This window comes from Staurois parvus, unplaced genomic scaffold, assembly GCF_062004578.1.
Source record: "Staurois parvus isolate SC_StPar_1 unplaced genomic scaffold, SC_StPar_1.0 ptg001665l, whole genome shotgun sequence".
NCBI classification, from domain to species: domain Eukaryota; kingdom Metazoa; phylum Chordata; class Amphibia; order Anura; family Ranidae; genus Staurois; species Staurois parvus.
The window spans coordinates 5,001-17,500 of record NW_028319461.1 but is presented as its reverse complement, the minus strand read 5'-3'; the positions used below and the strand labels follow the sequence as shown (position 1 = coordinate 17,500).

General features: G+C 48.6%; 1 pseudogene across 1 annotated transcript in view; it reads right to left on the bottom strand.

Moving 5' to 3' along the window:
* LOC149434824 (serine protease inhibitor A6-like) overlaps positions 1 to 9,850 on the bottom strand; it is a 28,524-nt pseudogene extending 18,674 nt beyond the window's left edge. The window contains exon 1 of the transcript XR_016308613.1: positions 9,211 to 9,850. The product of XR_016308613.1 is annotated as a serine protease inhibitor A6-like (transcript). The remainder of the gene's footprint in view (positions 1 to 9,210) is intronic.
* Positions 9,851 to 12,500: the final 2,650 nt, after the last annotated feature.

Sequence of the window (12,500 nt, the reverse complement as noted above, 5' to 3'; positions counted from 1 at the left end):
TGCTCAAAAAAAATTAAAGGAACGCTTTTTAGAGTCTAGCATCAAGTCAGTGAAATTCCTGGGAATTTTATCTGGTTAGGTAAGTATCAGAGGGGGTTGTTCATCAGTTTCAGCTACTTTGGTATTAATTAAATTAACAACAGTTGCACTAGATGGGCAACAATGTCTCCCCGGACCCCGCATTCACTTTACCCGCTCTCCCCGGACCCCGCATTCACTTTACCCGCCCTCACCGGACCCCGCATTCACTATATCCACTCTCCCTGGACTCCGCATTCACTATATCCGCTCTCCCCGGACCCCGCATTCACTATATCCACTATTCCCGGACCCCGAATTCACTATATCCGCTCTCCCCGGACCCCGCATTCACTATATCCGCTCTCCCCGGACCCCGCATTCACTATATCCGCTCTCCCCGGACCCCGCATTCACTATATCCGCTCTCCCCGGACCCCTCATTCACTATATCCGCCCTCCCCGGACCCCGCATTCACTATATTCGCTCTCCCCGGACCCCGCATTCACTATATCCGCTCTCCCCGGACCCCGCATTTACTATAACCGCTCTCCCCGGACCCCGCATTCACTATATTCGCTTTCCCCGGACCCCGCATTCACTATATCCGCTCTCCCCGGACCCCACATTCACTATATCCTCTCTCCCCGGACCCCGCATTCACTATATCCGCTCTCCCCGGACCCCGCATTCACTATATCAGCTCTCCCCGGACCCTGCATTCACTATATCCGCTCTCCCCGGACCCCGCATTCACTATATTCGCTCTCCCCGGACCCCGCATTCACTATATCTGGGCTCCCCAGACCCCGCATTCACTATATTCGCTCTCCCTGGACCCCGCATTCACTATATCTGGACACCCCGCATTCACTATATCCGCTCTCCCCCCTGGACCCCGCATTCACTATATCCGCTCTCCCCAGACCCCTCATTCACTATATCCGCTCTCCCCGGACCCCGCATTCACTATATCCGCTCTCCCCGGACCCCGCATTCACTATATCCGCTCTCCCCAGACCCCTCATTCACTATATCCGCTCTCCCCGGACCCCGCATTCACTATATTCGCTCTCCCCGGACCCCGCATTCACTATATCTGGACACCCCGCATTCACTATATCCGCTCTCCCCGGACCCCGCATTCACTATATCCGCTCTCCCCAGACCCCGCATTCACTATATCCGCTTTCCCCGGGCCCCGCATTCACTATCTGGTCTCCCCGGACCCCGCATTCACTATATCCGCTCTCCCCGGACCCCGCATTCACTATATCCGCTCTCCCCGGACCCCGCATTCACTATCTGGTCTCCCCAGACCCCGCATTCACTATATCCGCTCTCCCCGGACCCCGCATTCACTATCTGGTCTCCCACAGTACTCAGGAAATACATAATTTTAGTAAATATAAACTGCTAAATCCCTTTTCTCATCAGCAGTATAGAGCAGTCTTGTGACTTCTATCAGTGTCCAGCAGAGCACTGGTTAATCTTTTAGGAAGTATTTTCATTCCTATGAGGTTACCCCTGACCCTCTCTCTGGACAGTGCTGATTGGCCCAGTGCCAATCACATGCAGCCTCTCTAGCAATACACACCAAAGTAAGCATGTGCAGCTTGCCTCCAAGGCTTTGTTTTATCAGGAGATGGATTGGGGAAGTAGAAGATAGGCAGGATCAGAGAAGACAGGATCAAACAGCCTTTTTAATGCAGCTGGAGGGCTGGAACAAGGGGTGGGCAGGAGGGATGACTGCCCTGGGCACTGTGGTATCATGTGAGGTGGGGGGCTCCTCATGGAGATTGGGGGGGGGCATTTGTGTTGGAGGGAATTTGGGAGGCAGCAGGGTGAATGAATTGTTCTAGGAGGGGAAATGGGGGGGGGGGGGTTCTAGGAGTTGTAATTTGGGGGGATTTGTTTGTGTTAGAAGGATGGATGGGGAAGACGAGATGGTGCTAGTAGGGGGAGAATTTAACAGATTTGTGCTAGAAGAGGTGATATGGTGGAGGGGGGAGGGGATTTGTGCGAGGTGAGGAAATTTTCTTTTGCTGTGGGGGGGGGGGGGTATGTGCTAGTAGGGATTATTGGGGCATTTGTGCCAGTAAGATCGGGGGAGGGGGGTCGTGTTAGGAGGGGGATGAGGGGAATTTGTCCTTGGAGGGGGGGTTTGGAATGGTAGGGTAAATATGAGGGGTAGAGGATGTGTGCTAGGAGGAGTGATTTTCTTGGGGGGTTGATTTGTGCTGGGAGGATTTGTGGAGAGAGAATTTCAGCTGGGGGGGGGGAGATTTGTGCTGGGAGGGGGGATTTTAGCCACAGGGACAGATTCATCCTGGGGGGGGGATTGTTTGCATATTCAGACTGGTTGGACTGTTTTGGGTTTGATGCAGGTTAACGTACATCAGTCCACATCGGATTCTCCTGTGCGGCTCACAAAGCATGCACCCAGGAGCTCTGTGATTGGTGTGTCCGGATGATCACATGGTCTTTTACCATGTGATTGCTGTGTCCAATCACAGCAATCACATAATAAACAATGGAAGCTGAAAGTAAGCATCTCGGATCTCTCTGCTCTCATTGAGAACCATTGCTGCAGCCTGTAAGTGTACAGCAGCCTGTCACAGTGCATTTACACTCACAGACTGCAGTGCCAGCCACCCCCAGTGTCCCTGAGCACTGTCCCCAGTGTAATACGAATAAAGAGTGCAGCCAGCCCCTGTCTCTTGTCCCAGTGTCACCAGTGCTCACAGTTATACTGCCATGCATCATACCAACGACCTGATCACCGCCATACCCCATACCAACGACCTGATCACTGCCATACCCCATACCAACGACCTGATCACCGCCATACCCCATACCAACGACCTGATCACCGCCATACCCCATACCAACGACCTGATCACCGCCATACCCCATACCAGCCTCCCAATTACCATCATATGCTGTCCCAGTGCCCTGATCACCACCATACCCCATACCAACGACCTGATCACCGCCATACCCCATACCAACGACCTGATCACCGCCATACCCCATACCAGCCTCCCAATCACCGTCATATGCCGTCCCAGTGCCCTGATCACCACCATACACCATACCAATGACTTGATCACCGCCATACCCCATACCAGCCTCCCAATCACCGTCATATGCCGTACCAGTGCCCTGATCTCCGCCATACCCCATACCAACGACCTGATCACCGCCATACCCCATACCAGCCTCCCAATCACCGTCATATGCCGTACCAGTGCCCTGATCACCACCATACCCCATACCAACGACCTGATCACCGCCATACCCCATACCAGCCTCCCAATTACCATCATATGCTGTCCCAGTGCCCTGATCACCACCATACACCATACCAATGACTTGATCACCGCCATACCCCATACCAGCCTCCCAATCACCGTCATATGCCGTACCAGTGCCCTGATCTCCGCCATACCCCATACCAACGACCTGATCACCGCCATACCCCATACCAGCCTCCCAATCACCGTCATATGCCGTACCAGTGCCCTGATCACCACCATACCCCATACCAACGACCTGATCACCGCCATACCCCATACCAGCCTCCCAATTACCATCATATGCTGTCCCAGTGCCCTGATCACCACCATACCCCATACCAACGACCTGATCACCGCCATACCCCATACCAACGACCTGATCACCGCCATACCCCATACCAGCCTCCCAATCACCGTCATATGCCGTCCCAGTGCCCTGATCACCGCCATACACCATACCAATGACTTGATCACCACCATACCCCATACCAGCCTCCCAATCACCGTCATATGCCGTACCAGTGCCCTGATCACCGCCATACCCCATACCAACGACCTGATCACCGCCATACCCCATACCAGCCTCCCAATCACCGTCATATGCCGTCCCAGTGCCCTGATCACCACTAGAGATGAGCGAATCGAACCAGGCAAACCGGAATTCGATACGAATTTCAGGAAAAATTTGATTCGCGGCGAATCCGAATATTTGCCTACTTCGGGTGCGCGAATCAGATTTTTCCCGATCAGCCGGCAAAGGTGTCCCTGCAGAGAGCTCCGCTATTTCTGACATTTCTCTGACAGTTCCTTCACATGTACAGCGGTTGAAACATTGTATCTATTTGTTTCCATTTAGGATACAGATGTTTCAACCGCTGTACATGTGAAGGAGCTGTCAGAGAACTGTCAGAAATAGAGGAACTCTGCAGATACACTTTTTGCCGGTTTGGAATTCTTATTTTCATCCTACTTCTTCTTCTTCTTCTTCATCCTCATCCTCAGAAGAAGAAGAAGAAGATGAGGATGAGGATGAAGAAGAAGTAGGATGAAAATAAGAATAATTCCAAGCCGGCAAAAAGTGTATCTGCAGAGCTCCTCTATTCTGCAGATACACTTAGAGGAGCTCTGCAGATACACTTAGAGGAGCTCTGCAGATACACTTTTTGCCGGCTTGGAATTAATCTTATTTTCATCCTACTTCTTCTTCTTCTTCTTCATCCTCATCCTCATCCTTAGAAGAAGAAGAAGAGGATGAGGATGAAGAAGAAGAAGAAGAAGAAGAAGTAGGATGAAAATAAGAATAATTCCAAGCCGGCAAAAAGTGTATCTGCAGAGCTCCTCTAAGTGTATCTGCAGAATAGAGGAGATCTGCAGATACACTTTTTGCCGGCTTGGAATTATTCTTATTTTCATCCTACTTCTTCTTCTTCTTCTTCTTCATCCTCATCCTCAGAAGAAGAAGAAGAGGATGAGGATGAAGAGGAAGAAGAAGAAGAAGAAGAAGTAGGATGAAAATAAGAATAATTCCAAGCCGGCAAAAAGTGTACCTGCAGAGCTCCGCTATTTCTGACAGTTCTGGGACATTCACTCCATACAGCGGTTGAAACATTGTATCTATTTGTTTCCATAAATGGATCCATTTATGGAAACAAATAGATACAATGTTTCAACCGCTGTATGGAGTGAATGTCCCAGAACTGTCAGAAATAGACAGAAACTGTCACAGAACTGTCCTTCTTCTCATCCTTCTCCTTCTTCTCATCCTTCTTCTCATCCTTCTTCTCATCCTTCTCCTTCTTCTCATCCTTCTCCTTCTTCTCATCCTTCTCCTTCTTCTCATCCTTCTTCTCATCCTCTCCTTCTTCTCATCCTTCTCCTTCTTCTCATCCTTCTCCTTCTTCTCATCCTTCTTCTCATCCTTCTCCTTCTTCTCATCCTTCTCCTTCTTCTCATCCTTCTCCTTCTCCTTCTTCTCATCCTTCTCCTTCTTCTCATCCTTCTCCTTCTCCTTCTTCTCATCCTTCTCCTTCTTCTCATCCTTCTCCTTCTTCTCATCCTTCTTCTCATCCTTCTCCTTCTTCTCATCCTTCTCCTTCTCCTTCTTCTCATCCTTCTCCTTCTTCTCATCCTTCTTCTTCTCATCCTTCTCCTTCTTCTCATCCTTCTTCTCATCCTTCTCCTTCTTCTCATCCTTCTTCTCATCCTTCTTCTCACCCTTCTCCTTCTTCTCATCCTTCTCCTTCTTCTCATCCTTCTCCTTCTCCTTCTTCTCATCCTTCTCCTTCTTCTCATCCTTCTCCTTCTCCTTCTTCTCATCCTTCTCCTTCTTCTCATCCTTCTCCTTCTCCTTCTTCTCATCCTTCTCCTTCTCCTTCTCCTTCTTCTCATCCTTCTCCTTCTTCTCATCCTTCTCCTTCTTCTCATCCTTCTCCTTCTCCTTCTTCTCATCCTTCTCCTTCTCCTTCTCCTTCCTCATCTCCAAGGGCATTTAAATTAAAGGTACAGTGTTCTGCACTAATTTAAAGGCTCTCTGAAGCCTAGAAACCCTTTTTATAAGTTAACTTCGTAGCGAATTAATTCGCATCGAATCAAATTTCTTCCTGAAATTCGGCGAATCAGCCGAATCGAATTTTTGAATAATTCGCTCATCTCTAATCACCACCATACACCATAACAATGACTTGATCACCGCCATACCCCATACCAGTGTCCCAATCACCGCCATACCCCATACCAGCATCCTGATCATTTCCACATGCCATATCAGAGTCCTGGTCACCATCATACTGCATACCAGTGTCCCAATCACCACCATACACCGTACCAGTGCCCTAATCACCACCATACGCCATATCAACCTCCTGACTATTGCCAAACCCCATACCAGAGTTCTAATAACCGCCATAAGCCGTACCAGTGCCCTGATCACTGTCATATGCAATACCAACCTCCTGATTACCTCCATACCCTACACTAGTGCCCTGATCACTGGCATACCCCATACCAGCTCCCTGATCACTGCCACACCCCATACCAGTGCCCTGATCACCGCAATACCCCATACCAGCTCCCTGATCACCGTAATACCCCATACCAGCATCCTGATCACTGCCTTACCCCATACCAATGTCCTGATCATTGCCACAGCCCATATCAGAGTCCTGGTCACCACCATACTGCATACCAGTGTCCTAATCACTGCCATATGCCATACCAGTGCCTTGATTACTGCCATACACCATACCAATGTAATGATCACAGCCTTACCTCATACCAGCATCCTGATCATCGCCACACCCCATATCAGAGTCCTGGTCACCACCATACTGCATACCAGCGGCCTAATCACCGCCATATGCCGTACCAGTGCCCTAATCACCGCCATATGCCGTACCAGTGCCCTGATCACCGTCATATGCCATATCAACCTCCTGACTATTGCCAAACCCCATACCAGAGTTCTAATAACTGCCATAAGCCGCACCACTGCCCTGATCACTGTCGTATGCAATACCAACCTCCTGATCACCTCCATACCCCACAATAGTGCCCTGATCACTGGCATACCCCATACCAGTGCCCTGATCACCGCCATACCCCATAGCAGCATCCTGATCATTGCCATACCCCATACCAGCATCCTGATCATTGCCATACACCATACCAGTATGCTGATCACCACCATACTTCACACCAGCGACCTGATCACCACCATACTTCACACCAGCGACCTGATCACCACCATACGCCACACCAGTGTTCTGAGCACCACCATATGCCACATCACTGCCATACCCATACCAGTGCCCGGATCACTGGTATATCCCCTACCAGCATCCTGATCACCACCATACTCACCGATTATTATTATAAACAAACAATGGTTAGCTCATGTCTATAAGTAGCCAAAGGCAACATGAATCTACTTTTCCTGCCTATTGGTATACAAAGTTGTGTTTGGACGCCATGCCACCACAGGCACTCTTAAATGATAATGTCCTTTTATGCAAGCTCTGCCCCCTGTGTCTATTTCAGTAGAACCTAAAGATAGATTGAGCTACTGATGGCAACTTGTAATCTGATTAATATGCTGGCATACTGTCCAACCGTACCCACCACCAAACAAGAGAAAGAAGAGATGGCCTCATGTTGTGAAGAGCCTTCTGACTCTTCGCAGCATACACACCTGTCACAACGCTCTTTCAGCGTTACCTATAATGCTACTACCTCCCCCTCTCTGTTGGGGTCCCTCAAGGTTCCGTCCTCGGGCCCCTTCTCTTCTCCATCTACACCTCCTCCCTTGGCCAACTCATACACTCTCACAGCTTCAACTACCACCTCTATGCCGACGACACACAATCTATCTCTCGACCCCCCATCTCACCCCCTCGGTCTCCGCCCGAATCACACACCTACTGAGCGACATATCAGACTGGATGTCGCTCCACTTCCTTAAACTGAACCTCTCCAAAACTGAGTTTGTTGTCTTCCCCCCAGCCTGGACACCACCCGCCATTGACATCTCCGTCACATCCAACAATGCCACCATCAAACCTGCCCCGCAGGCCAGAATACTTGGTGTCATTCTGGACTCCAACCTATCCTTCCAGCCCCAAGTCCAATCTTTAACAAACTCGTGCAGACTCCACCTCCGCAACATGCAGACTCCACCTCCGCAACATGCAGACCCCGCCTCTGCAACATGCAGACTCCGCCTCCGCAACATGCAGACTCCACCTCCGCAACATGCAGACCCCGCCTCTGCAACATGCAGACTCCGCCTCCGCAACATGCAGACTCCACCTCCGCAACATGCAGACTCCACCTCCGCAACAAAATCCGCACGTTCCTAACCCCAGAAAACACCATACAGCTCATCCACTCCCTCATCATATCACGACTCGACTACTGCAACTCCCTCCTCACTGGCCTGCCTCGCCGCTGGCTATCCCCGCTTCAGTCCATCCTGAATACGGCTGTCAGACTCATTCACCTTTCCAACCGCTCCATCTCCGCCACCCCCCTCTGCCAATCCCTCCACTGGCCTCCATTCAGTGTCCTCCACCCCCCTCTGCCAATCCCGCCACTGGCTTCCGATTGCGCAACGGATCAAATTCAAAATCCTAACACTGACGTACAAAGCTGTCCACCATACTGCCCCGAACTACATCACTGACCTAATATCCAAGTACCACCCAACACGCACACTCCGCTCCTCACAAGACCTCCTTCTCTCTAGTTCCCTGGTCTCCTCCTCCCATGCCCGCCTCCAGGACTTCTCCAGGGTGTCACCCATCCTCTGGAACTCCCTAACCCAATCCTTCAGACTATCACCTACTCTCCTCTCCTTTAGGTGCACCCTGAAAACCCACCTCTTCAGAGAAGCCTACCCACCCCCTGCTAATTCCCAACCTCCTCCACCTTTCCTACCACTCCATCCCCCACAGCTATTTCCTCCTGTGCCACCATCCCCTCCCTCCTAGATTGTAAGATCCAAGGAGCAGGGCCCTCAAACTCCTCATGTATCACATTGTATTGGTATTGTTCTGTCCCCCTTTGTAATGTACAGCGCTGAGCGAACTATTGGCGCTTTATAAATACTGTATAATAATAATAATAAACTCTTTCTTCAGCTGTCTTGATCAATTTAGCCACAAATGTTCAGAGGTGGACATATAATGCAAACAAAATGAAAGGAAAAAAAAATATCAGTTTGTAAATTTTAGGTCTCGTGGTGCTCGTTAGCCTGGAGATCTAGCGATTGACCTACAAGTGCCTTATGGTAAATATAGGCTCTTGTAAAAGATAGTGAAATGGTTGTTGTATCTGGTGTTTTGTAACATTTGTTTCTCCAATATCTATTTTCTTTAGTCAAAGGTAAAATGGACTTACTTAGAAAGAGTGCATAATCTAGGAGAACCATCGATGTTTCTGGGCTCAGGTCATGGACAATATGTTGTATCTTATGGTCTGTTTTGTCACTCACGAGCTTATTGATTGTTTTCTCAGCAGCTTGGGGGTCACTGAAGCTGATTCTATTAATAGGGGCATTGTAGTAGAGATTCATATAGTCTTGGAAATGCGGTAAAAAAACTACCTTTTTGATGAAGACCTCATTACCAAGCTTGAATTCCTCGCCTTTGGTCTGCTGACGTATTGCATCAAGGATCTTTTTATTGCCCTCATGCAACACTGGGTCATTGTCTTTCAGGCCTAAGACGTTGAGGATTTCATCCCCGAGTTTTACCATGGGCACCAAGATCAACCATGGAAAGGGTTATGTAGATGCTGAGCGGTGAAAGAAAAATTTTTGGTGGAGGTCTTATTGTTGGCGTTGAAATTTGTTGGTAAATGCTCACAGCAAAGTCCATTTGGGACCGAGTTACTTCTTCTTTCCATTCGGGGTGAGGGTAATTGCCCTGTCCTTGATATTGTTGGTCAGGGTTGGTTCCAAAGACCAGCGAGATGAATAACTGGAGGAGAAGTAGAATCTTCATCTTTCTTTCACACCAATTTCACACCTCTGTAAAATAAAATACATACGTCTTAAAGTTATTACCAGTCATCTCCAAAGGGGTCCTATGGAGTTATCCTCCATTTCCTCTGTAATGAATGGGTCTAATAAAATGTGAGTGTCCCCTTCATCGGTTTACTTTTTATTGCAAGCTGTAAGTCGCAAGAATGCATCTTTGAACCTGGGCCTTGGACCTTTTAGAGCAGTGGTCTCTAAACTATGGCAAGGGGCCAGGTGTCCTCCATTTCCTCTGTAATGAAAGGGTCTAATGACAGGTGAGTGTCCCCTTCATTGGTTTACTTTTTCTTGCAAGCTATAAGTAACAAGAATGCGTCTCTAAACCTGGGCCTTGGACCCTTTAGAGCAGTGGTCTCTAAACTATGACCAGGGGCCAAGTGTGGCCTTTTGCTTGCTGTTATCTGGATCTTGGGGCACAATTCCACCAACCGACACCAATGATGGAGCACCATCCCCCCCCCCCCCTACTGACACCATAAATGCGGCACTATTCTTCTAACTGATATCAACAATGAGTCACTATTCCTCCCATTATAACCAATGATGGGGTTCTGGACATTTTCTACTCCTGTTGACTACATTCCGGCCCCCCTAAAGCCTGAAGGGCAGTAAATGGGCCCTTTTCTTAGAAAGTTTGGAGATCCCTGCTTTACATGGTAAACCCTTTCATCTTTAAAAATCCAAGAGAATGTCCAGTGCTTCACAAACAATTCTAAAAGGTGAGTGTCCCCTTCATCAGTTTACTTATTTTGCAAGCTAAAAGTAGCAAGAATGCATTTTTTAACCTGAGCCTTGGACCCTTTAGAGCAGTGGTCTCTAAACTACAGCCCATGGGCCAGGTGTCCTCCATTTCCTCTGTAATGAAAGGGTCTAATAAAAGGTGAGTGTCCCCTTCACCGCTTTACTTTTTTTGCAAGCTAAAAGTAGCATGAATGCATTGGACCCTTTAGAGCAGTGGTCTCTAAAATGGGGGCCAAGTGTGGCCTTTTGCTTGCCGTTATCTGGCCTTTGGGGCACTATTCCACCAACTTACACCAATGATGGAGCACCATTCCCCCTACTGACACCATCAATGGGACACTATTCTTCTCACTGATATCAACAATGGGTCACTATTCCTCCCATTAAAACCAATGATGGGGTAGTGGACATTTTCTACTCTTGTTGACAGGCAGTAAACAGGCCCTTTTCTTAGAATGTTTGAAGACCCCTGCTTTACAGGGTATATGGTAGACCCTTTCATTTTTAAAAATCCTAGAGAATGTCCAGTGCTTGAGGAACAATTCTAAAATGTGAGTGTCCCCTTCATCAGTTTACTTTTTTTTTTGCAAGCTAAAAGTAGGAAGAATGCATCTCTGAACCTGGGCTTTGGACCCTTAGAGCAGTGGTCTCTAAACTACGGCCCAGAGGCCAAGTGTGGCCTTTTGCTTGGCCTTTGGGGCAGGGGGGTATCTACCGTGAGGCTAACAAGGTGTATGCCTAGGGCAGCAAGAAGGGACCTTTTGAGCAGCGGCGGACAGCAGGAAGATCGATGTGGGGGAGGGCAGTTGCAGAGTGACGATTGTGTACCTCTCCCTCCAGTAGCTGATGAGCCAGGACCAGGGGACATACTGGAGCAGGGAGAGAAGCAATGAAAGAGCCCGGAGGAGGTGAGATGTGTTGTCTTCTGTGGGCTTTCCCTCCTGTCATCCATCTAGCACATTACACACTAGATCGTATGGGACCACACACCTCCCCCCTTCCTGCTGCCTGGAGATCAGCAGCACTTGGCGAGGGGGGCTGTGGTCCCATATGATCTGAGGAAGGGGGGGGGAGAAAGAAAGGAAAGAGAGAGAAGAGGGAGGAAGAGAGAGAAGGAGAAAGAGGGAAGAGGGAGAGAGAGGGGGGAAGAGGGGATAGAGGGAGGGGGAGAGAGAGAAGGAGGGAGGAAGAGAGAGGGAGGAGGGCGAGAGAAGAGGAAGAGAGAGAGGGAGGGGGATAGAGAGACAGAGAGAGGGAGGGGGGAAGAGAGGGAGGGAGAGAGAAGAGGGAGAGAGAGGGGGGGTAAAGAAAGAAGAGGGAGAGAGAGGGGGGAGGGAGAGAGACAGAGAGAGGGAGGGAGGGAGAGAAGAGGGAGGGGAAGAAGAGGGAAGAAAGGGGAGAGAGGGAAGAGAGAGAGGGGGGAGAGGGGGGAAAGAGAGAGAAGGAAGAGAGGGAGAGAGAGGGAGAGAGAGGGAGAGAGAGGGAGGGAGAGAGAGAGGGGGGAGAGATAGGTAGAAAGATAGATAGATAGATAGATAGATAGATAGATAGATAGATAGATAGATAGATAATAGATAGATAGATAGATAGATAGATAGATAGATAGATAGATAATAGATAGATAGATAGATAGATAGATAGATAGATAGATAGATAGATGATAAATAATAGATAGATAGATAGATAGATAGATAGATAATAGATAGATAGATAGATAGATAGATAGATAATAGATAGATAGATAATAGATAGATAATGGATAGATAGATAATAGATAGATAGATAGATTAATAGATAGATAGATAGATAGATAGATAGATAGATAGATAGATAGATAGATAATAGATAGATAGATAGATAGATAGATAACAGATAGATAGATAGATAGATAGATAGATAGATAGATAGA